This window comes from Erythrolamprus reginae, chromosome 2 (genome assembly GCF_031021105.1).
Source record: "Erythrolamprus reginae isolate rEryReg1 chromosome 2, rEryReg1.hap1, whole genome shotgun sequence".
In the NCBI taxonomy this organism is placed as follows: domain Eukaryota; kingdom Metazoa; phylum Chordata; class Lepidosauria; order Squamata; family Dipsadidae; genus Erythrolamprus; species Erythrolamprus reginae.
This window is the reverse complement of record NC_091951.1, coordinates 61524011-61547161: the sequence shown is the minus strand read 5'-3', so window position 1 is coordinate 61547161 and position 23151 is coordinate 61524011. Positions and strand designations below refer to the sequence as shown.

Genomic DNA, 23151 nt, shown 5'->3' with positions numbered 1-23151 from the left:
GGGGAGAAGTTAGCAGCTCAGCCCCCGCGGTTTTTCCCTCCGTGCTGCTGCCGCGGCCGTTATTTTACTATTACGGTCTGGAGGTCCCGCCGAGAGCAAGCCTTCTTTAACTAAAATAAACAAACTATTAAGGGCTAATTACCTCCCGCGGTGTGGGACTTGAATTGTCTCCCGGGCTTAGTGTCTCCGATCATAAATTAACGGAGCGTTTGTTTTTGGCGCCAAAGGCCCTCGCGCCCAGTAATTGCACTTTCGGTTCTGCCCTAAGAGGTCGGCCATTAGTGCTTCCAGCCCGCCGCCTGACCCTTGGAGTCGTCGTTCGAGTTCCCTCGAACCTATTCTCCACGGAAGTGGCCTCCAACCAGTTGTGCCTTGGTTTTTCTTAAAGTTAAGTTTGTGAGGCCTGCCACGCTGCACTTAGGGACACGAACTCTCTGGTACCGTCCAGGATTGCCCCTTAAGGCGCAGCTGCTCCTGGGCCTAGGAGCAGGGTCACCTCTCCTCTTGGGAAAGCTCACAAAAAATTCTTCTCCCCCCTATTTTATTGGCTCAAGCCTTGTCCTCTGTAATTTGTTTCAGACTATGGCTTCTTTTCCCAAGAGAGGCACTACTAAGAGTCCCAAAGAGGTTAGGCCTACTGTTAATTCTACTGAAGTTCCCCAGGCCTATTCCTCCTCTTCCTCTGGCGCCCATTCTTTAGCCGGGCCCACCAGGGCTGAGAAGAGAAGGGACCTAGCCCTACAAAAATTACATGATAAATCAGCCAAACGTTTTAAAGTGCAGGTCCAAGTGCATACCAATACACCCCCCCGGAGGCCTCTAACCTGCCTCCCTCTGGGGTTCCTGTGTTATCCCTGGATGAGCCAAACCTAAATCCACCCCAACCTAACCTATGGGGTTTAGGTCCAGAGGAGCCAGATATTACTGAGGATCCTTCCCAGCCAGAATCTGCTCAGGCCTTCAGGGATCCTCCTTCCTTTCCGGCTGATGTTTCTTCCTTGCCTCCGGAGTTTCAGTCTATCTTGACTATTTTGACTAACACCATGGACGCTAAACTCTCATCTTTCCATGTGTCTTCTTTGTCTCATCCCCTCCCACGCTCCTCCCGTCCCGTGAGTTCTGCTCCTTCCTACAGAGCCCCATTCATGGAGGTCTCTGACTCCTCTCAGGAAGAGGATGAGGACGTGGATGCAGCAGAGGATGATGACCCCTTTCAAGGGCTGTCGGAAGACGAGGAATCCCAGATCAAGATTCCAGCCCCAGCTGCTATCTTCCCTTCTCAGCTTTTCAAATCTCTCCTGCTTAAAGCAAGAGTATCCACGGGGCTAGCCGGACAGGAAAAACAGGCTACTACTCCTTCAGACCCTCCGGAGGAAAATCTTCCTTACTTCATGGAAGAACAGGAAGACAATGAGGTAATTCCTATGCCCAAATTATTTAAGGATGCCTTGCTCAAACAGTGGGACCACCCAACTGCTCGCCTCACTCCCACTTCCAAGGACAAGAAGCTTTACAAGCTTTCTCCCTCCTATGAGGAGCTCCTAACATGTCCTAGGCCAGATGAGCCAGTGAAAACGCTCCACTCAACGGCCGCCATGCCTGGCGAAGCAGAGGAGGTCCTCCGGCCGGAGGACAAACGCCTTGAGCAGATGCTCAAAAGAAGCCTCTTCGCAGATTCATGGGCCATTAAGAGTGCTGCAGCGGCATCCTTCTTCTCCAGAGCTATGCTCTTGTGGCTCCGTCAGCTCCATTCTCACCTGCCTCCAGATGATCTAAGGGGCCAACAGGATTTCAACAAAGTCTTCGCAGCTGCCCAATACGTAGCAGATGCTACCTTCCAATCTTCAAGATTTTCAGCCAGGTCAGTAGCAGCCTCAACAACGGCCAGAAGACTTCTGTGGCTCCGCCCTTGGCAGGCGGGAGTAAGACAAAAGTGGCAGCTAGCCATGGGTCCGCTGAAACGCAACTTGCTCTTCGGAGACCTCCTGGATCCTCTCCTTACAGAGACCACAGACAAGAAAAAGGTCTTAGGACCCACCACCAAGAAGGCCCCTAAGCCGCAGCCCTTTCGGCGCACAGGACGGCAACAGGATCAGGGCTTCACCCTTCAAAGGAGTCCAGGTCAATATTCCCCTCGGTTTCGATCCCATTCTAGAACCACCAGGGGCAGAGGTTCCCGTTATCAGAGAGGATCCTCCTCTACCAGGGCTTCCAAAAGAGCCAGATGGTAAGTACTCCTTTTTCCCCATAGGCGGTTGCCTAGCCTGGTTCTCTTCCGCCTGGCACCGTTCTTGTAAGGACCCCTGGGTCATTGACACTGTGAACAGGGGCCTAAGATTAGAGTTCATTCTTCTCCCCCTAACCGCTTGTTTCTTGTTCTTCTCCCAGCCTCCCTTCAGATAGTTTCCGAATGGAGGAGGCTATTTCCCTTTTGTTGGCTATTAGAGCTATTCAACCGGTCCCCTCTCTCCAGAGAGGTTCTGGCTTCTATTCCATCCTCTTCATGGTCCCTAAGACCTCTGGAGGCCGGAGAGCCTTTTTGGACCTAAAGAAATTGAACCGGTTCATAAAATATAGGAAATTCAAACGCATTCCTTATTTTCCATCCTAGCAGCCCTTCATCGGGGAGACTTTATGGTGTCTCTGGATCTCACGGAGGCCTTCCTCCATCTTCCCATTGCCAAGGCCCATAGGAAATTTTTGCGCTTCGCCTTTCAAGGCAGGCACTTCCAGTATAGGGCTATGCCATTTGGGCTCTCCTCAGCTCCCAGAGTCCTCACTAAACTCTTGGGATCCTTGACGGCTCATTCCCGAGCCTCTCCCATTCATATCTTATGTTATTTAGATGACATTTAAATTCATGGGAATTCCAGAACTGGAGTGGCTGCAGACCTCTCCCCTACCATGTCGGTTCTACAGAATCATGGTTTCTCCATAAATTTCAAAAAGAGCCACCTGGATCCTTCCACTTCCATTCTGCATCTGGGAACTATCATTAATTCTGAGTTAGCCCAGGTTTCCTCTCCACTGAGAGAAAACGTAGTTTTTTTGGGATCTCATTGCTCGCATTATGCCCCAACAATCTGCCTCCATTGCCACCCTATCTTCCCTTTTGGGTAAAATGGTGTCATGTATTGGTATTGTCCCCTGGGCCCGCCTTCACGCCAGGGAACTACAGTGGCTTCTGTTACCGTTTCAGAGATCGGGCCACAGAAACTCAAATCGCCGCATCTTCTTCTGCGGTTCGCAGATCCCTCAAGTGGTGGTCGCCTCCAGCCCTAGCAAAGGGATCTCTCTTCCGGTGCCCCGACCAGTTTGTAGTCACCACAGATGCCAGCCTCTCGGGCTGGGGAGCCCTCGCCCAAGGTCTTTTAGCTCAGGGCACAGGGTCACCGGAGGAGGCTTCCAGGCCCATCAATTGACTAGAATTACGAGCCGTGTCTCTAGCTCTAAAACAATCCCAATCTCACATCTCCAATCAGCATGTGTTGGTCCTCACGGACAATATAGCCACCAATAGCCATATTTGCAGACAGGGAGGCACAAGATCCAAGGATCTCATGAGGGAGGCCCTGAAGTTAGGCCTCTGGGCAGAGAAACATCTCCAGTCGCTTCTAGTCGATCACATCTCGGGGAGCCTAAACGTCCAAGTGGACTGGCTCTCGCGAGCGACCATAGACCCAGGCGAGTGGAACCTCCATCAGTCACTGTTCCACCTAATCTGCCTCAGGTTCGGCCACCCAGTGTTAGATCTGTTTGCGACCAAAGCCAATGCCCAGCTCCCTCGCTTCATCTCCTGGTTCCCGTCTCCGGGAGCAGAGGCAATAAATGCTCTCAGGAGTCCTTGGCCTCCGGGTCTTCTGTATGCCCTCCCTCCAATTTCAATTCTGTCAGACGTGATCCACAAAATTCTTCTGGAAAAAGCCGGGTAATCCTGATAGCCCCTCACTGGCCTCGCAGGCCATGGTTCGCGGACCTCCAACAACTGTCCATCCAGGACCCCTGGCGACTCCCCGTTTCGGAGGAGATGTTGCGGCAAGGGGCCCCCTTCCATCCGGACCCGGAGTGGTTCCACCTCACCGCCTGGCTATTATCCGGAGGGACCTAGACCTGCGAGGGAATGACCCGGACACAGTGGAAGTCATCCTGTAGTCCAGATGGGGGTCTACCAATCGGATCTACGACCATACTTGGTCCAAATTCCATCAATGGTGCTCACAGGAGGGCTTATCTCCCCTGTGTCTTTCCATACACAGGATAATCGCCTTCCTCATGAAAGGTTTTCCACCAAGGCCTCTTTACCAGCACCATCCGGCGTCACCTGGCAGTCATTTCTTCCGTCCTGGCGGGGCCTCCCAGGCAGCCCCTACGCTCCTTCCCGGAAATCCAAGAATTCCTAAGAGGAGTGGCCAACCTCAGGCCTTCCAAGATCCACAGATATCCTACCTGGGACTTGCCACGGGTTCTCCACTCCCTTACTCAGGCACCTTACGAACCCCTGAAGTCTGCGTCCCTCAGGTACCTATCCTTCAAGGTAGCATTCCTGGTGGCGATTACATCTGCCCGACGCATGTCTGAATTGGCAGCCCTTTCTACCAGACAGGACCTCTGTCAGTTCCACCAGGACAAGGTGGTTCTGCGACTGGACCCCACCTTTCTCCCAAAGGTCAGTTCCATGTTCCACAGATCTCAGGATATCGTCTTCCTTCCTTCTGTCTCCAACGAGAGCATCCCCTGGCAAATTAGATGGCACATCCTGGTTTTCACTAGGGCGCTAAAGATCTATATCCAACGCACAGGACCCATAGGAAGGTCAGAAGCACTCTTCGGGGCTTACCACCCCAGATCCCGGGGATCTAGAGTGTCTTCCACAGTAATAGGCCGTTGGATCAGAGGGACCATCTCTAAGGCCTACGAGACAGCTTCCCTTTCCATTCCAAGGAATATTACAGCGCACTCCACCAGAAGTGCTGCCACATCTGCCACTTGAGCAACTCAGGCTCCGTTGGAAGAAGTCTGCAAAGCAGCCACTTGGGCCTCACCAAATTCCTTCATAAAGCACTACAAAATTGATTCGTACGCATCAGCGGACGCTGCCTTCGGCAGAAGAGTACTCCAATCCGTTATCTCTCACGATAGCCATGTACTCCCACCCTAGGGACCTATCTATTGGGTATGTCCCATGTGACTGCTGGACCCACTCCTTCAGTACGGAGAATAGGCGTTGATATGCTTACCTGAACGCCTCTTCTCGTACGGTGAGTGGGTACAGCAGTCACTTCCCTCCCTTTGTGTGGTCTTCTTCACTTTCTATTCTAACTTCTTTTAACACGGGAGTTGAACTTTAAAGAGCTTCACTACTGAGCCTAGTCTACGGATTCGCGAATTCTGGGGAAGGGGCGGATCCAGCAGTCTTTTTTAATACTAGGCTCAGTTCCACCGGATTGGACAGAGCAAACCCATGTGACTGCTGTACCCACTCACCGTACGAGAAGAGGCGTTCAGGTAAGCATATCAACGCCTATTTTAAGTGCTTATATTTGGTCAATTTGAAAACTTCTTTCCCTTCTAAACTAGGTTGAACATTTCTGCACACAATGAAATGAAAATTGAAATAAAAAAATAATGCTTATTGGTTTATTTTGTTCATAAAAGCCCACCCACCCCCTTTGAATAAATCTGATGTATTTGCCACTTCTCCTCACTCAAAAAAGAAAGTTTTTCAGGCTAATCGCATATTGGCTGCCATGTGAGACTCTTCTGTAGAAGTTCCCTGCTTTTTCGCTAGCAAGCAGTTTGATCAGATCTTTTAGTTTCTTTAATCCTTTGAACAGTATATGTAAGAAACCTGCCTTTTATCTATGTAAGATCAGCAGGCAGAGTTGTTTGAGATGGAATATTGAAATGTGTTCTAGATGAAGTTTGCTTGACATGTTTAACAAAAAGAAATTGCAATTCTTTCAGTGAAAAAAAGGAAAGAGGAAAAATACACAGGTCATACAGCATCAAAAGGGCAAAACAGTTATTTTATGGTTGCACATATAAGTGCTTGACACAGTTATTTATTCATTAATTCATCAAATTATTGACCCATCCAATTTCAGGATGACGCAAGGTGCCTTTCCAATTAAAAATAAGTAGAAAATGATAGATAGATAGAAACAGAGAGCAAAGAAGAGCAGTTTCCAAGAGACCGGAGACCAAAATTTGGGGGCTTTGGAGTCAATTCCCTATCATCCATGGATACTGAATGGAACCAGCTGCAGAGAAAGAAGCATATTTTCAAATCCTATTCTCTATAGTTGCTGTAGGAAGATCATCAGATTGAATCAAAAGTTGCTGAGAAATCAAGAAAAACTAAGACAATTGTACTATATTCATCCCAGCTCTACTATACACTAGATCATCGGGCGCAATAAATTGTAGTCTCACTACTAATTTCTGCACTTGTCCTCTGTTGAAGATAGACACTGTTAGGTATCTACTAAAAATATAGCTTGTGAAAGTATGCTCAGAGTGATTACAAATTACATATAATGTGTCCAAAGAAGTATAATTTAAACCTGGACATTCATGCCCAGAGTAAAAACTCTGAATTGGTTTGTTTGATTATCCATGAATTTGTTTTCTTGGCTGTCAATTATATTTTCAGAAATCTTATGCAACACCAAAGTTCAAAATGGTAATATTCTTCCTATCCTGCTTCTTCAAAATCCAACTATTGCTTCTTGCTGCTCTGAATATTTTGGCAAAAGATAAAATATAAAAAATAAATAAAATGTTACGACGATAAATGTTGCAATAGAAGATTTTAAAATAAACTCAAACTTTCAAATGATTAAAATAAAACAGTTTTATATAAAAAAGAAAAATATATAAGGATTTTTCAATACCTCCAATAACATAGCTACTCTCCAAAAAGACCTTGACTTTGTGTCTGAATGGTCAAACATCTGGCAACTCCAAATCTCAACCAAAAAAATGCTCTGTCCTATACATTGGTAAAAAGAATCAGAACACCAAAACTCTGCTTCTTCTGCTTGGAGTCTGAGTCAGTGAGGTCATTTGTCCCATCTCCTCTGCTTGAACATGCCCAGTTTTTGACTCGGTCTTCGAGCAGACAAGACATACAGAAGCGGTGCTGGTAAAAAAAAGCAAGATTCTTGGATTCTTCAGATCAATAAGCCCCAACATCTTGAATAGCCTTCACAATGTGCAAATGACTAGGCAGGCTCTCGGTCCTCTGGCAGCTGTCTGACTTAATTAACTCTCAGCTGACTGGCAGGCTTCCGAAATAGCCAAGGCAGCCATTACAGATTACCAGGTATAGCGATTTAAAAATCCCTGATGCGAACGCATAGCTTGCCAGGCTACAACTGTTTGATGGGCCCGCCTATAGCCACAATAGCAATATGAGCTGAATTCGGCCAGCCACAATTGTTTGCCAACCAGTTCAGGCCCAGTCACCAGAAGACACTCAGCCGTACTACAACAGCCGATCTCAGAAGCAATATTAAGGCTAAAATTTCCAGAGCTCCAGAAAAGCTACATATCCGACTCCAGGCAGAGTCAAGGCCCCAAGGAGAAACACTCAGACAGTGGGGGGAGCTAGAGTCATTGCCCAGTTCAGTATGGGCATACTTCAGGGGGCAAAGAAATTGAAAGAGAAAACTGCAACATTAAGGTTCCTTTGGAACAAGACTGCTTTGTCCAAGAGAGAGAAAAGTGCAAAGATGGCTGATCACGAGGATTCAGCAACATTAGGGGCGAGTAGAGAGGATCAGGAGCTCCCTATCCAGACCCCAAATCACTCACAAGACTCCAAAGGGTCAAAATCTGCCACTAGAGGAGCAGCAAACAAAATAGTAGCCAGAGTTATTTCCTTTCAAGGAGCTTCAAAAGCTGAGGAAAAGGACACCAGCAAGCAACAAAAAGGCTATTGATAAGAGATTTGCCACAGCTGAGAAGGAGGTGGAGCGAAGGAAGGAGGGCAAAACAAATGGAGATGAAATGTTTGGAAATTCCCGCGCTTCACCAGCTCAGCCAATGAAGTTAAAGCAACTGATTATTTGTGCTCAAACACCAGATGGCACTAGAGAGCAATTTCTCCAGTTAGTTCTTTGTTTAGATGACAGTGAGATTTTAGCTGATACACAGGAAAATTTCCAGGCATTTGAAAATCAGTGGGAGTCACAAATAAAGAAGATGAAGCTGGCTCCTGAAGCCACATTTACTCCCACAGCACTTGGTCTTCAATCACCCGGGATTATGGACTAGATGAAAGTTCTGATATCAGTTTTAACACAGGTCATGGCTGAACAGGGGCATCATACTGTTCCTGTGGCTCCCCCACCCCAAAAACCCCCCCACCCCAAACCTCATAGATCAGGATCATTTCATGGCAACAAAACAGCAAAGGGAATTCATTCATGCAAAGCAAAACATGGCCTGCAAGCCGTTGGCCTGCTTCCTTCCCCAACCCACATTCAGAAGGAAGAAGTTTGGAGTTGGTGTGGAGACGATCAACTAAATGTCTGTCCTCAGAAAACAGCTAAGTGGTCCATGGGTGTAGGCATTAGTGATATCCTGGAAGAGGAATCCTCCCCCTCTGATGCAAATGTAACCCGGCGAAGGAAGCCAAAAAAGGAGCGGGAAGGGTTAAACGAAGGGGGGCTCCTGCCCAAAAAGTGATGCAGAAGGGGAAGGGGAACCTATAGAAAGCCCATTGGGAAGCAGGGTCCGGCCAAGAGCAGCAGCCCCAAACACCCCCCCCCAAGTGCAAGGCCATCCTCGTGGGGGCAGGAGCTCCCACATACATCGTGCACCAGATGCCCCCTCCCTGGCTCAGAAGTACGATGGATTCCCTGGAGGCCTGAGACATTTCCTAGCTCAAGACTGACAATATATTTACCAATTGAACTATAATCCCTTTTAACCTTCTTAATATAGACCTTCAAAAGTTACTTGTGCACAGAGGTGGGCTGCTAAGGTGGAACGCTGACATGTGCTTGCCCCTGTGGCTTTGAGTGCTAGCAGCTTCCAGCGCAGTTCTGTTACTGCACCTGTGGAGACAAAGGTGCACCCGTATTTCAGCGTGTGTTTTTTGCTTCTGCATGCGCACAAAAAAACACGCTAAAACATGGGCTCACCTGCATCTCCGTGTGTGATTCTGCTACCTGCAAATGTGCAGTAGCAGAATTGCACTGGACGCTGCTAGCACTCAGAGCCACAGGAGCGAGCACACCTCACCGTTCCATCTTAGCAGCCCAACCTCTGCTTGTGCAAGGTTCTCTTATGTTTGTTTTTATTATTTCATTAAGTGAGAGTCAGTTTGGTATAGCAATTTAAGACACAAGCTCTAAAAAGTGAAAAACATCTGTCTTAGGTCCAAATCGAGCTGGATGACTTTGGGCCAATCACTCTAAAAAGAAAGCAGTGACAAACCACTGAAAATCTTGCCAAATAAACTGCAGGTATAAATCTAGGTAGATGCTAATTGTCAAGTGACTTGAAGCTCCTGACACTTCCTCCATCATTAAGCATTTCTATGAGAATGACATTCAAAGTACTGTTCCTCAGAATAATGAATTTGTGGGACAATAAGTTAAGACGTTAGACAAGTGCCTTCTTTAAATGATATCATCTTGTTATGTCTTGTTCTAGATGGCAGTATTCTGCTTTATTTATTTCTTGTTTCCTATGCTTATACTGCCCTAGATCTTGAACAGTCACTTCCTGTATTGTTGCAGAGAATTGGCAGTGTTTGTGTTGGTAGTAGTTTGGGCAGGGTTGCCTGTGTTGAATGCTGAGGGAGCAAAGGGAAGAAGCTTGGCAGGCTGCTGTCAGAGCCTGCTGTGCACATGCAAGATTGGCTGTATTAAAGCAGCTGTGAATTCGTGGAGAGAAGCCAGGCGGCTTGAAAACAGCTATTCACCACTTAACCCGTAGCCATGGGAGTTCATTTACAGAAATGATAAATAAGACAAGATGCTATCCCTGAACCTAACCCCTCCTTCCTGCTTCAAACTTTTTTCCTGGCCACTCTAGATCTTTCAGAACCTCTTAGAATATACTTCACACTGTTGAAAAAACTGTAGGTATCGTAATTTGTAAATGGGAACTCTTTCATAGGAATGACTAAAGATTTGAAAACAAAACAAAACTCCAGAACCTGTAAGATCATGAATATTCGATGCTGTAGTTCTTATAACTCTTTTCTTTTAACTTGAATTTTTAAGGCTTGAAATAGAGTAGTTCCAGAAAATATTCTAACATCATATACAGAAATAATTTCAGAATAAAATAATTTAGGAACAAAAATGTTAAGGAACTTAAAAGCACACATATAAAATAATCTATACCGGAATTATGTAGAATTTTTAAAATGGCTAAATAGAATGTTAATTCTTTTTATTAACTTGAAACAGAATATTTGTTGAATTATCTGTATATAAAGCCAAAATATTTGTAAAGACATGGTGCTTACCCACTTCTCAGTTCAAAAGGTTGCAACAATGTAATATTGCCTCTTCAATTAAGAATGTCCTAAATAACATTCCTATCCCTAACCCTATGATAGTGTGCAACAATTTATTAATTTAAAATATTATTCAGTTCATTAAAATAAGCATCATATGCTACCTATAAGTCCATAAAATGGGATTTTATCTGTTGCTTTAAACAATTCAAATAAAAGGAGTGTGATGGCTCTTAAGGTTAGGACATTGCACTGGCTCATGTTTGATACCTGGTTGGTGCAGTGGGATGGGGTAAGCTTCCATTACACACTTCTGCCGACCCAACAGTTTGAAAGTGGGAAAACAGGAGTAGATAAATGTGTACTGTTTAAGTAGGCAACTTAATGGTGACATAAAAGGAGCTCAGCTGGGCATCCCTCTAGATAATGGTGATGTCACAGTCCAAACTTTTCAACCCAGAAGCACTTAGATGCTCCCAGCACAACTGTAAAAGTAGTAGTAAAAGTTGAATAAGTTGGGAAAATAAAACCAAGGAAACTTTATTTATTTTGGGGTGGAAATATATCAACTTTTTCTGATAAAATTTAATATGAATTGATATTTAAAAATCTATCAGGTTTACGGGAAAAGTAAATATTAAAATTAATATCATTTTTAGATTGATGTTTGACTTACAAGGATTCACATGCTAATACTTGTAAGCTATTTTTAGCAGATCACTATTTTTTTTAAAAATGTGAAAAACAACACAGCAGGTTTTCTTCTTCAAAATTTTGTTTATCATATGATAAGGTGGGGGTGGTAACTTTCTAACTTTCAGTTTTATGAGTAACATGTTTCTTGTAATTTCCACAAGAAACCAAGTCATAAATCACTAGGAGGAGAATTCCTTTTTAAGACAGAATGGCAGGGGCTTAGTTTCATTTTTACTAGTAGTTCTCTTTATCTCATGAAAAGCTGTGCATGATATTTGGAGCTAATAGGATGAAAGTATAATTTCAGTCACTATCATATGAGTTACACCTTGGGATAATTCATATTTGAAAATTGCAGTAAATCTTTCTGATTGATTATAGTCAAAGGCAGATTGACATATTAAAAAATTAAATCAGTCTAATTGCCAAGCATTTAGTTATTACAAGAGGAACTCGAATTGCCTATAATTGCAGTTTTAAAATGAGATTTGAATTATTTCAACTATAGTGTATTTTTAATCAAGCAAAGAGTATTTTTATTTGCTAAATTTATAACTGCCCATGTCACCTATAAGTGATTTGACTCTTAAGTTACTTATATTTGTTAAGATGGATTAGTTATTTATAAAACCTCTGAAATTTTTTAAAAAATTACAATATCCCACATTAAATAACATAACAGTAGCATCAGGATATAAGCACCTATCCCTTATATCTATGACATGCATGTGTATCCCTCTAGGTATTCATAACATTCTGCAGATGCCTACATTGTCTGTTTTTTATGAAGATGAAACTTACTCAGCTGAAGGTTCCCCCCCCCTCAATTTTGCTTTGTTGGAAGTTTAAAATGGGTAAGATACAGACTTTTAAAGATCATCTCACACACTTGTCACTATATCAGGCCACCCACAGTGAAAAACACAAGTTATAGTATAACATACATGACAAAGCACAAGCCACCCGTTTCATGCGTTTGCAATGTATGTGACATATTTAAAGGGATGGGCTTATTGCCTAGTTGACAATCCATTTTGATGCCACTGACTTTAGATGCATCTGTACTTGTTCTTTCATTAAGTTGTTGTTTGCTGTTTGATTGTTTGGGCAATGAAATTTTGCAACAACTAAATCCCATGGTTTAATAATGCATTTAAAAGTGTTTTATATTTTTTAAAACACAGAAAAATAAAGACGTTTTCTTTTTTTCTGTTTTAAACTTTTTCTTTTGTACATTGAAGCAATAAAAAATTTAAAAATTCATGCACTTTCATTATTATGATATTATGTCATGTACATTTTCTTTTAATTCAGATAGCATTCTTAATTGTATTTGTTCAGTTAAAATTGATATTTTGGATATAAATACACTAATACTAAAATATATGTCTAATTCTTTGATATTTTGGATATTTGATATTTTGGGTATAAATACACTAATACTACAAAATGTATGTCTAATTCTTAGCCTATAATTGCAAAAATTGTGAAGTGCTGTTGAAGACATTTGAATTTTATTGACTTGAAGTACTGTATGAAGTCTTTGGTAATGATGAGTAGTATAAAAGCACAAAATGTTTATTGGCTCAGCATATTGAAAGAGTTTGCAGTTCAGCTTTTATGAAGGAAAACAAAGTTGTTACTTTGTCCTACCAATGTGATTTAATTCAAGACAAAGATCCTGATTGTTCTCCAATGCGCTGCTTAGGAGAGTCCAACATGGGTTATACTCTAGTCTTATTGGTAGGGACTGAGTTTAAGATTTAAATATTTAAATTGGCTACACCCCCCAACCGACCCCTAGGGTCCAGTTTTTTTAAACTCAGTCGTAGAGTAGGGACGTAATAATTTTCTCTCCGACTGATTGGAATTCTACATGTTGGACTCTCCTTCACGAACTACATTGAGGTAAGTGAATCTCCACTCTTCTATCGGCTGGTTAACCGGTCCGCCGGCAAGAACCGCCAAGGATAAGCAATGGGTCCCTTTCCCCAGCGGATACTACCCAGGACGCTCCCATTCCTCCCTCTGAATGAAGCCTAACCCCCCGGGGCAAAGTTTCAGGAACCGAGGAGCGTCCCCCCCCCTCCAGGCTCTTGCCCCCGGCGGGCATTGCCAAACTACGAGCTACAAACATTACGGTTGCGAGGGTCTTCTCTCCGCCGTTGAAAAGCTCGGGATATCGGCCCCTTCAGTTGGCCAGGGGGAAAACTCGCAAGGCTGAGCTCGCTGTCCTGTCGCCATTGCGAACAGAGGAAGGAGCACTCCGGTGGCCATCATCTTCTGCCCAGCTAGCTCAGAGTCGCAAGCGCGCACGCGCGAAAGCCGACAACCAGGAAGTCGGAAATTGCCGAGCTCCTTTGGCGCGAAAGCCTTCGGGAGCGCAGGCGCGGACAGCAGCCACTTTAAAAAGCAATTCTCGGCGTTTTTTTGCCATTTGCTACTGAGCGGCGCGAAATTCAAAGAGCGGCTGGAGACATCGGCTGGCGTCTGTGCCTTGGTCAGGCTATTGCTAACCTGACAGACTTGCCTGCCACTTGCTGCCTATCAGGATGGCTGAAGGCAAAGATCACCAGCAGGGGGCGGAGGAACTCTCAGCCCCCCCAGCGGTTGTTAGACCAAAGGACAAGGCTGCCTCTTCTAAGCCAAAGTCCAAATCATCCCAGCCTTCAAGCTCCTTAAAGGAGGCTGAAAAAAGGATTAAAGCGCTGGAGAAAATGATGGAACAGGCACAGAAGCAAACTTGGGCTTCATCCTGTGCACAAACCCAGCAACCTTGGGGCTCCACAACCCCTCAACTGCCTGCACCAGCCCATTTCCTGGCCTCTGCTTCAGACATGCCAGAACCTCCAGGAGCCACCACCAACAAGGACTGGTCTCCAGAGCGGGGCGAGTTGGGGTCCACGCCGGTCCCCCCTCTTCCCCCAGCTATCCCAGAACGGGAAGGTGGTCTCCAGGCCTCACCTCATCTAATGCCAAGGCCAGGAACATCAGCTTCCTTCTCACCCACAGCAGCAGGTCTGCGGTCTGGCCCAGACACTTGGCACCATCTTTCTCCATCGGTGCAGGACATGATAGCCAACGCCTACTCACAAGGCATTGCCACTGGCATCCAACAACGTCCTCCCACGCAGACTACGAACCAACCCCCAGAGGCTTGGTCCACAGCCAACATCCACTACCCTTACCAGGACTCTCTGGGGGCTCAGGCCCCATCGCATGAGGAAGGTAGTGAGCTGGAGGATGAATTTTCAGAGGATGAAGAGACATCCACAGACCATCCAGTGTTCACAGGCCTTTTCAAACCGGCCCTGTTCAAAACACTGTTGCACAAGGCTAAAATGACAGTCAAACTGGGATCCACCACAAAACCCGCAGAGGCTTCAGTGGGCTTGGATCCAACAGCCGGTCTGTTTTCGGAACCAGAAAGGGAACTTGACTTCATTCCCTCGTCTTCCATCTTCATAGACAATATCAAGCGCCCGTGGGAACACCCGACGGCTGCCCCAGGCCCTTCTTCTACCGAAAAGAAGTTTTACGGCTTCGGGCCGGATATTGAGGAACTACTACTGTTTCCACCAGTGGACCAGCCGGTCGCCAGCCTAGTGTCCAATGCCATAGTCCCCGCAGATATGGAAGGACTTAAGCCTGATGACCGCAAAGCAGAGGCTCTCATCCGCAAATCACACCAGTCAGCTGCCTGGGCCTTGCGGGCTGCGCATGCGGCTTCCTTCTTTAACCGCACGTCAATCATCTGGCTCAAGGAGATGCAATCCAGGTTGGGCCCAGAGGATGCCAGACTTCGGCAAGATCTAACAAAACTCCTTGCCGCAGCCGAATTTTCGGCAGACGCAACCCTAAACTCTGCTAAATTCGCGTCTCGATCAATGGCAGCCACTATGGCATCACGCCGTCTTCTCTGGCTCAAAAGCTGGCAAGCAGACTCCCGCTCTAAGTGGCGCCTGGCAGCAGCCCCCTTCAGTGGGTCAAAGTTGTTTGGCGATTCCTTGGATGCAGTGTTGGTCGAAGACAAGGATAAGCGAAAAGTCTTACCAAAGACTTATAGGCGAGCCGACAGAAGGTCGGCCCCTTATTTTCGTAGACAAACCTTTCGCCAGGACTCTGCCGCAGTATCTACCTTTCCACAAACCCAGAGACCCTACGGCCAGGGATCCTACCAGCAGGACAGACAGCCCTTTGCTGACAGAAGCACGGGAGGATACCGCCAGTATACCCAGCCTAAACGCCCCTTTCGAGGCCAGTCATACAGGAACTTCAGGAAGTCCAAGTGACTACCCAGCAGACATTCCCGTCGGAGGCAGACTACAACGTTTTCTCACACAATGGGAGTTAACATCCTCCGACCGCTGGGCTCTAAATACCATTCGTTCAGGACTAAATCTAGAATTTACTGCCTTTCCACCAAACCGGTTCTTCAGATGCCCGACTCCCACCAGCAAAACGGAACAAAACCTTCTGAGACAAGAAGTGCAACATCTGTTGGACATTGCAGCCATCGAACCGGTGCCCCTAGACCAGGAAGGTCAAGGGTTCTATTCACTTATCTTCCTAGTTCCCAAGGCCTCAGGGGGTCACAGGCTAATACTGAACCTCAAACAGCTAAATGTGTACATAAGATACCGCAGGTTCAAGATGCAGTCGCTCAAGTCCATCCTAGCCTGCATCCGGCAACACGATCTCCTGACCTCCATAGATCTACAGGAGGCTTACCTGCATGTACCCATACATCCAGCTCACAGGAGGTACCTACGTTTCTACCTGGAGGGGCGGCATTACCAATATCGAGCCATGCCCTTCGGACTATCTTCCGCACCAAGGGCCTTCACCAAGCTGTTAGATGTCGTAATGGCAAAGTTACGCCTCCAGTCGATAAGACTACAGGCATATCTAGACGACATCATCATCCTCTCCAGGTCCCCCAGCCAAGCAGAGGTAGACCTCAGGCACACCATTCAATCCTTGCAGGCTCATGGGTTTTCAATAAATGTCCCCAAGAGCCATCTAATACCCACGAGATCCCTCCAACACCTGGGCACCATCATAGATACGACCAGCTGCAAGGTCTTCCTATCTCCGGACCGCCAGTCCTCTCTGCTGGAGACGGTGGAATCAATACGACACAACCACAAGGTACAGCTATCCCTACTATCCCGACTCCTGGGGATATTTGTGTCCTGTATCGATGTAGTACCATGGGCAAGACTCCACGCCCGTCAACTGCAGTGGTTCCTTCTGCCCTTTCAGAAGGAAAGAACCAGTCATTCCAACAGACTGGTATTACTTCCCTCCAAGGTTCGTCGATCCCTTCGGTGGTGGACAACATCAGCCATACAACAGGGCACCTGTTTCAAGGAGCAGATGGGCATCACAGTAACAACAGATGCGAGCCTCTCCGGCTGGGGCGCACACACTGCCCAACAAATAGCCCAGGGCTGCTGGACACCAGAAGACCTCAGCAACAACAGCATCAATTTCCTAGAGCTGAGGGCAGTTTCACTGGCACTCCAACAATTCCTTCCCCGAATTGCGGGCCGTCCGGTACTCATCCTCACGGACAACGTGGCCACACGAGCGCACATAAACCATCAGGGAGGCACCAAATCCAGTTGCCTCATGAAGGAAGCAGAATCACTGATATCCTGGGCGGAAAGACACCTGCAGTCTTTGAGGGCGGAACACATAGCAGGAACCTCGAATACACAGGCGGACTGGCTGAGCCGGGCAACACTGGACCCGGCAGAATGGCGTTTGGATCCGAGCATTTTCCTCGACATCTGCCTCCGGTTCGGAACACCACAGGTCGACCTCTTTGCCACCAGGGACAATACACAGCTCCCTCGATTCTTTTCACGCTTCCCGTCCACGGACGCAGAGGGAATCAACGCCCTGAGATCCCCCTGGCCGAGGGGCCTCCTCTATGCCTTCCCACCAACCCCTCTCATTCCAAAAGTTGTCTCCAAGCTCCTGGAGGAGAGAGCGGAGTTAATATTAATAGCACCACACTGGCCGCGGCGCCCCTGGTTCTCCGACCTGCAGAATCTGTCGGTCTCCAGACCATGGAGGATCCCGGACAATCGGATAGCACTCTCCCAAGGGTCGGTCCACCACCCGGATCCTCAGTGGTGGCATCTCACCGCTTGGCGCTTGAGGGGTGTCGACTAAGATCTCTCTCGCTACCTGAAGATGTAATCTCGACAATACAGGCAGCCCGTCGAGCCTCAACCACCAGAATTTACGGTGCAACATGGACAACATATTTCAATTTCTGTAAATCGAAGAACTTGGATCCGCTTAAGGAATCGTTGGAACAGATTTTATCCTTTCTTCAGGCAGGACTGGATAAAGGACTTGCACCTAATACCCTCCGTCGGCACGTAGCGGCCCTCTCCACGGTAATCCACTTGGACAAGTGGAGATCTCTGTACCACCACCCTTGCATCCGGGACTTCCTCCGTGGTGCAGGGAACCTGAGACCTCAAGTGGTACACAGATACCCTACCTGGGACCTCACGCTAGTGCTACAGGCACTAACAGGCCCTCCATTCGAGCCAATAAAATCAGTTCCACTGCGCTATCTTTCAATAAAGACAGCCTTCTTGATCGCAGTGACGTCAGCCAGAAGGGTATCGGAATTGTCGGCCCTATCGGTGAGACAGGACCTATGTGTGTTCCACCAAAACAGGGTGGTGCTGAGGTTAGATCCAGCATTTTTACCAAAGGTGAACACACCTTTTCACCGGGCTCAGGAAGTCATTCTGCCGGATTTCTATGCGGAAACCACTGACCCCAACGAGCGCCGTTGGCACAATTTAGATGTCAGACGAGCCCTCGAAATATACATTCACAGGACCCAACATCTTAGGAAATCCGAGGCGATGTTTATCTCCTTCCTGCCGGCTTCCTTGGGTCAGAAGGTGTCTTCCCAAACCATCGGACGTTGGATACGCTCCTGCATAACTGAAGCATATAAGTCCCAATCCCTGCAAGTGCCACAGGGGATTACAGCCCACTCCACAAGGAGCGCGGCTACTTCCGCCGCTTGGAACACTCAAGCGTCGGTCGAGGACATCTGCAGAGCAGCTACGTGGGCATCCCCAACAACGTTTATTAGACACTACCGGCTGGACCTCTTTGCAGCGGCAGAAGCAGACTTTGGCAGGCGGGTCCTCCAGAGTGTTGACAACTCCACTGCTCCCCTGGCCGGACCTGTTCCCTCCCTGTCTCAGTAGCTTGGGTATATCCCATGTTGGACTCTCCTAAGCAGCGCATTGGAGAAGAGCCGTTGTACTCACCTGAACGGTCTTCTCAATGCGCTGCGTGGAGAGTCCAAACCCACCCGGCCTATCGGCTCAGGGTCGCAGTTATTGTTTTTATGTTAATAAAGTTTTATATATATTTATACTACACCTGTCTACGCCTTCGTTTAAAACTGGACCCTAGGGGTCGGTTGGGGGGTGTAGCCAATTTAAATATTTAAATCTTAAACTCAGTCCCTACCAATAAGACTAGAGTATAACCCATGTTGGACTCTCCACGCAGCGCATTGAGAAGACCGTTCAGGTGAGTACAACGGCTCTTCTAAAGTAGTGGGAAAGAGAGGCCATTTAACTGAAAGAAATGAAAGGTGGAATAGGCAATAGATTGAAGAAGGTATTTGGTGGATGAAGCATCAGAAGAAGAGAACAAATGTGTGCTAGGTGTTTTCTCAACAATACTCTTATCAATTTAAGGCAAAGTAAGAATTTTAAAAAGTAAGAATCTTAAAAAGTGAAAAGTGCCTTTTAATCCTGCTCAATTAGGAATTCAATTTAAAGCAATAACTATATTTAAATGTATGTTTAGTCAGATGCCATCAACATAGCATCAATGTGGAATGGGCAACACTTGGGCTATGCATGGGAAGTTAATGGATAACCCATAAATTAATGTTTATGGAGTTTTTGGATTATTGCTTTCAAATACTCAGTTCTTTATTATAATTAATGGTTGTATTAACCTCTTAGTTGCTGTATACACTGCTATCAATATGAAGTAGTTTGAATGTAAAAGTAAAGATTATACTACAGTGATTTATGTCAGGCTCCTGAAGTAGATTGTATTTGTTCCCCACATTGGTTTCCATCCCTTATGAACAGTACTTTTGCTTGAAAGACATCTCCATGGGACACATCCTCCAGGCATCTGCTATTTCTAACTTTTTGCTTTAAAACTTTTAACTTCCTTGTGCGTGCAATCACACTTGGCCAATAAAGAATTCTATTCTATTCCATTCTTTTCTATTCTATTCTCCTTGAAATGACTGTTGGCAGTACAGTTTGTATAACAAGTAGAAAATGAAGAGGCATAACTTCATCTACCTTGTGAAGAAAATAAGCATTTTTGAATATTGATTGATTTTTATCCCCCAAATAATAATTGCAAATACCTCAATTGCTCATCTGTCAGTACCCTTTGAGTTCCCACTGTAATGAAATCTCTCCATCATTGTCATAAAGTGGATTGGTCATATGACTAACCTAGTTTTATGTCCTTTTTGTGACATTCATTAAGCAAACCAATAATTTACTGTGAATGCAATTTTGCCAAAAACTGGAAGTAAATGCAAATTTTCAGGAAAACCATCATAAAACAAGATCATATAGCTATGAGATGCTACAAATGACCATAACTGTGGCCCAGTTGCTGAATGTTGGAAGTGTGATCATGGCTGTGGGTTTTGCCTCCCAAGGACAATTCCATCTGTCCGTCCATCACCCTCAGCGGGGAATTACTGACCCCCTCAGAGAGGGTCTACAACTTGGGCGTCCTCCTCGATCCACAGTTTACATTAGAGAACCATCTTTCAGCTGTGGCGTTTGCCCAGGGGGGTGTTTGCCCAGGTTCTCCTGGTGCACCAGTTGCGGCCCTTCCTGGACCGGGAGTCAATGCTCACAGTCACTCATACCCTCATCACCTCGAGGTTCGAGTACTGTAATGCTCTCTACATGGGGCTATCTTTGAAGAGTGTTCGGAAACTTCAGATCGTGCAGAATGCAGCTGCGAGAGCAATCATGGGCTTCCCCAGGTATGCCCATGTTACACCAACACTCCGCAGTCTGCATTGGTTGCCGGTGTTGGTTATGACCTATAAAGCCCTTCATGGCATCAGACCAGAATATCTCTGGGACCGCCTTCTGCCGCATGAATCCCAGCAACCAGTTAGGTCCCACAGAGTTGGCCTTCTCTGGGTCCTGTTGACAAAACAATGTCATCTGGCGGGACCCAGGGGAAGATCCTTCTCTGTGACGGCCCCAACCCTCTGGAACCAGGGGATTAGGATTGCCCCCACCCTCCTTGCCTTTCACAAACTCCTTAAAACCCACCTCTGCTGTCAGGAATGGGGGAACTGAGACATCTCCCCCTGGCCTATATAATTTATGAATGGTATGTTTGTGTGTGTGTCTTGTTTTTTTAAAATAAGGGGTTTTTAGAGACTTTTTAATATTAGATTTGTGATACATTGTTTTTTGTTATTGTGAGTCGCCCCGAGTCTGCGGAGAGGGGCGGCATACAGATCTAATGAATAAATAAATAAGTAAAGCAAAAGGCCAAGAAAAAGAAAAAGACAGGAGTCATCAACAACATTCAAATTGATTCCCCTGGGCCGTTTCCGCTTTACGTATGGTTTCTATGAGATGTATGATTGTTTTTTATATTAAGAGTTTTCAATTGTTTCAACCATTGGATTTGTGTTGTGAGCCGCTCCGAGTCTCCGGAGAAGGGCGGCATACAAATCTAATTAATAATAATAATAATAGTAATAATAATAGTTCTGAGCAGAGACAGGTTACAAGCGGTGTGCTACAAGGGTCTGTTCTGGATCCTATTCTTTTTAATATGTTTGTAAGTGGCATAAGGTAAGGTTTGGTAGGGAAGGTTTGCCTATTTGCCGATGACTCTAAAGTGTGCAATAGGGTTGATATTCCTGGAGGCATCTGTAATATGGCAAATGATTTAGCTTTACTAGATAAGTGGTCAAAGCAATGGAAACTGCAGTTTAATGTTTCCAAATGTAAAATAATGCACTTGGGGAAAAGGAATCCTCAATCTGAGTATTGTATTGGCAGTTCTGTGTTAGCAAAAACTTCAGAAGAGAAGGATTTAGGGGTAGTGATTTCTGACAGTCTCAAAATGGGTGAGCAGTGTGGTCGGCTGGTAGGAAAAGCAAGTAGGATGCTTGGCTGCATAGCTAGAGGTATAACAAGCAGGAAGAGGGAGGTTGTGATCCCTCTATATAGAGCGCTGGTGAGACCACATTTGGAATAATAATAATAATAATAATAATAATAATAATAATAATTATTATTATTATTATTATTATTATTATTATTATTATTATTATTATTATTATTGTTTATTAGATTTGTATGCCGCCCCTCTCCGAAGACTGTGTTCAGTTCTGGAGACCTCACCTACAAAAAGATATTGACAAAATTGAACAAGTCCAAAGACGGGCTACAAGAATGGTGGAAGGTCTTAAGCATAAAACGTATCAGGAAAGACTTAATGAACTCAATCTGTATAGTCTGGAGGACAGAAGGAAAAGGGGGGACATGGTCGAAACATTTAAATATATTAAAGGGTTAAATAAGGTTCAGGAGGGAAGTGTTTTTAATAGGAAAGTGAACACAAGAACAAGGGGACACAATCTGAAGTTAGTTGGGGGAAAGATCAAAAGCAACATGAGAAAATATTATTTTACTGAAAGAGTAGTAGATCCTTGGAACAAACTTCCAGCAGACGTGGTTGGTAAATCCACAGTAACTGAAATTAAACATGCCTGGGATAAGGGCAGACTAGATGGACCACGAGGTCTTATTCTGCTGTCAATTTTCTATGTTTCTATGATTCCCTTGTATACCACAAATAAAACAAGTCCTTAGTCTAATGCAGTTGTTAAAAGGGCAAATATTATATTAGGGTGCAACAAGATAATAACAACAGAAACGTAAGGTCCAGATCACATAAAGTTGTTCCGTTCTACAGTTCTGGTCACCACATTCAAAAACATTGGAGCAAATTTAGAGCAGTACTAATGTAGACACTAAGAAGGATAACTTTGCAAAGATAAGCTGACTGTTGGCAAGGAAATGGGGCTACAGGTTTTTTTAGTCCTGAATTTCCAGATATTTGGAAGCAGCTCAGATAAATATTTCTCTAATTAACTGAATTATAAAAAGAAAATACAGAAAGTATAGTAAAATTAAACTTGATACAATATGTTAGTAATCTTAAAATATCTGAAGAGCTGTCACACAGGAGAGGAAATTAACTTATTCCCTATTGTTCCAGAGAGCAATAGATTGGATTAAAACTAAAGGAAGGAACTTCTACTTGATGTCAAGAGGAGCGTCCTGTACGTACAAATTGCCAACCAGGGGAACAAGCTGTTACATGAGTTGGCAAGTTCTCCTTGACTACAAGTCTTCAAGAAGTCACGTGTGATTGTATACACTTCAATAACATCTGTTGTCAAATCTTTTCCCAGTATTTTCCTGAAAGAAACATCTTTTGAGTCTTCAGTCATTTTAGTAGAATACTTCTTCACTTTTCCAGTTCTGATACATCCTTAAAAATCTGGTGATCAGACTGTAGCCAAAAAAGAAACCATGACCTGAATCAAAGACTTTATGAATCTCATTTTCTAACTGTTGGATTATACCTTACTAACTGCCACATAGCAGTTACTTCTTAGTGATGATGACTGGCCAATGTTATGTATTTTGTTTGCAGAAATTCTAAAAAGCCCTTCCAAATTCTAGTTTTCTAGTTGCTCTCATCTCTAAGTGTCAGTATGTTATAACAATTATAAAAAATTACAGAAAGTAGTGTTCAGAACCAGTAACAGTTTGAGGCTGGTAGAGACATGACTTCTAATTATGACACTCTGAATGTATTGTTTGTTTTTAACTTTCCTC

The 23151-nt window shown here is 45.2% G+C and overlaps 1 protein-coding gene across 2 annotated transcripts in view; it reads left to right on the top strand.

The window, feature by feature from the left end:
* The window catches only part of RYBP (RING1 and YY1 binding protein), a 60442-nt gene that overhangs the window by 28331 nt on the left and 8960 nt on the right, over positions 1-23151 (top strand). The gene's annotated exons all lie outside the window — the stretch shown is intronic.